Genomic DNA, 3079 nt, shown 5'->3' on the forward strand with positions numbered 1-3079 from the left:
CTGTCCTGGAACTCACTTTGTAGACCAGGCTGGCCTCAAACTCAGAAATCTGCCTGCCTCTGCCTCCCAAGTGCTGGGATTAAAGGCATGCACCACCTCGGCCCGGAGTGTTAGAATTCTTAAATGTCACCTGGCAAGAGGCTTCAGCCAGACTCTGAGGCAAGGAGAATCCTTTTCCTATTCTCTGCCTTATAACTGGCTTTATCTTTCGGTGCTGCTTCAATAGAAAGCTTGGGTTGATTGGGCAGTCAGCCCTCAAGTATGCAAGCACACACACCTTCCACTTGTCACTAGGCCAGACTCCTTGGTTCATGCCATTGGGGGTGGTAGTGGGGAGGATTGAGAGCAGAAAGGTGGAAGGAGAGGTGGAGGAAGGTAAAGGAAAGGGTAAACTGTTGTGTTTAGTTTTCATTTCAGTCTTGGACAGCCATCTTGTAGGGCTGAAAGTCAATTAGAAAAGAGATCTGGCCAAATTCTGTGTTTCACAAAAGGGGAAGTGTGGTGTTTGGGAACCTTGGTGGCAGAACAAAAGCATGGAGACAAGGGGCCATTCTGGAGAGTTCTATCTGGAGATGAGTCTGGAGAGGAGTATATCCCACATGTGAGGGAGCATCCAAGGATCTGTGACTCCAGACCATGGGTCTCCACGTCTTTTGTGCCTGTCCTTCTCAGGCGTTGAGAAGGTGGGTGTCCAACCACAACATTCTGAGGTCACTATGTTCACTTTCATTCTTACTTTCCAGTGCAGTGTTAGCTGACTCTTTGAACCTTGCTGGGCAAGACGAAAAACTACTCACCCTATGGGTGTAAGTGGGGGTGGGGGTGAGGATTTAAATGTCTATTTATTTATTTATACAGGAGCTTACTGATTTATTGACTTATTTATTGAGACAGGAGCTTATCGTGGGGTCTGATGCCCTTCTCCGGTGTGTCCGAAGACAGTATATTCACATACAAAAAGTAAATACATCTTTAAAAAAACCGTGGTTGAAATCTAGATCCAGGATTCAGCACTGCGAGTTGGTAATGATGAGGCCTCTCACGGTTCAATCTAAGTCGGGACTGCTTGTTGGGTCGGCCGAACCGAACCTCGGGACCACAATTCTCCAAGTCCATAGGAGTGTGAGTCATACTATGCTATCAAGTCGTTATCTCCGAATCCACTGTGTCAGAGGCTGTGAGCGTCCTTCCTCCCAGCCTGCTTCCGGGCAAACGCAGGCTCCTGGGCTTGTCTACAGTCGCCTCAGGCTTTAGAGTCTTCCAGGCCCAGAGCTTGCGCAAGAGGACGCTTCCCGCCCTATTCAGCCGCCTTCGCCTATGTAAACCCTCCAGAATCCCACCGTCCTCAGCTCCGAGAATCTTCCGGAACCCTAGACCGGCGCTATCGAGTCCGACGCGCAGGGAGGCTGCTGCGCACGCTAGCTTCAGGGCCGGGCGTAAGTCGACGTCGCCGCGCCGCCACCGCGTGACGCACTTCCTGTTTGTTGTTGGAGAAAAGAAGAGAAAGGAAAGCGCGAGGAGACGCCGCCGCCGCCACCGCCACCAGCGCAGCTGTGCCACAGCCGCGAGGAGACCGGCCGCCTGACTTCCCTCCTCGCTGGCCGCCGTGTCCTCGGTGAGGGTCCGCGAGCCGCGGCGAAAAGCAGGGTTGACTACGGCGGGAGGGGAAGGCCTGCGGATGGGCTAACCCGCTTGGCTCCCGGAATACGGGTGCAGGAAGCCGGGTCGACAGTGGGGCCGGTACTGTTCGCTAGGGGCGAACGGGCTCCAGTCCAGGCTGTAGTCTGGTGTCTAGGTCTGGGGCTTAAGGTGTTCCTGGTCTGGGCCGGTTGTAGATTGGGTCTGTGGAGAGCGTTTGCCGTTCTTGGTCAGGCCTAGCTCCGGGCTTAGCTGCGGTCCGCTTCCCTAGTTCTCTGGTCGGCGGTTGGGCCCGGCACGCGCTAGGTCGGCAGCAGAGCTCCAGGAGTCGGCGAGGGTGGTGTCACCTAGTCCTGGCGTCCTCACTGCACTCTGCAAGCATGGGGTCAGGTGGCATGCGAAGAGCAGGACTCCCATGGAAGGCGCAATCACTGGCCCAGGCCTCCAGGCTGCGAAAGGGGCCGGGTGGGAAGGCCAAGGCGGTTTCCAGGGACTGTTGGGAAGTTTGCTAGGCGACCCGCCTGGCTCAGCTTACTTTTAAAACTAGTTTGATGTTGGCCTGGAAGGTTGCTCTCCTGTGGTTTACGTAACAAAGTTTATGTAACTGGAGTTTACACTAAGTCTTAATTTACTTCGGTTGTGTAGACAAGGAACTCTGCACTGCAAACTAAAAGGTTGTCTTAAAAACTTTGGAGATGGAGTTTTTTCTTTTTTACAGGATGGGTTTGTCAAGTTTTAAAAAGCTTTGTTACCGAAGAAGTTGTGTGTGAACCGTTGAAAGGGAATGGTGGGGATGGTCCCACCTTCTAAGGTGTGTGTGTGTGTGTGTGGGGGGGGAGTGCCTGCCCAGTGCAGCGACTTTGTTTTTTTTTTTTTTTTTTTTTTTTTTTTTTTTGGTAACATCTTTATTTGAACCTTAGATTTGTGGTTAGGGTTTACACATTCTAGGCTGTAGAATCTCAGGTTGTGCGTGCTAGGGAAGTGATAGCAACTTTAAGGCAACTGTTTTAGTAGAAATATTGGACATAAAAGCCAGAGGAAGGGACAACCTAAAGAACAAGCGTCCTGATATTTGAACTTAAGTCTGTTCTTGTTTGTAAAGTAAACCTCACAGCAGACTTACTGATTCCTGGAAGGACTCCTTTGTTGTACTTTGGGATATCACCACCACAGGCCGAATTGCCCTCCGGTGTGTGATTAATGTGTGATCAGTACATACACTTGGGTGGAGCTTTGGAATTAGGAAGAACGTGAAAGAAATATGGGAAGAAATGCTGCCTTTGTAGGTATGGGTAACTTGGAAGTTTCAGTCTTCTCTTCCATTCACTCTTTTGCCCAGGCAGACCATGCCTGTCTTTTTGTTTGTTTTTTGTTTTTTTTTTTTTTTTTTTTTTTTTTGAGACAGGGATATATTTTCTCACAAAGATCAAAGTGCCAGCTG

At 50.5% G+C, this 3079-nt stretch overlaps 1 protein-coding gene across 5 annotated transcripts in view; it reads left to right on the forward strand.

The window, feature by feature from the left end:
• The first annotated feature begins 1406 nt into the window (after nucleotides 1–1406).
• Nucleotides 1407–3079, forward strand: part of Dnajb6 (DnaJ heat shock protein family (Hsp40) member B6) — a 52152-nt gene continuing 50479 nt past the window's right edge. For 2 of the 5 annotated variants that reach the window (XM_021162038.2, XM_021162034.2), the window contains exon 1: nucleotides 1472–1615. The gene's annotated coding sequence lies outside the window, so the exon portion shown is untranslated. Of the gene's footprint in view, nucleotides 1616–3079 lie in introns of all 5 variants that reach the window. The other 3 variants (XM_021162039.2, XM_021162037.2, XM_021162040.2) reach the window with 3 other exon arrangements.

This window comes from Mus caroli, chromosome 5, assembly GCF_900094665.2.
Source record: "Mus caroli chromosome 5, CAROLI_EIJ_v1.1, whole genome shotgun sequence".
In the NCBI taxonomy this organism is placed as follows: Eukaryota; Metazoa; Chordata; class Mammalia; order Rodentia; family Muridae; genus Mus; species Mus caroli.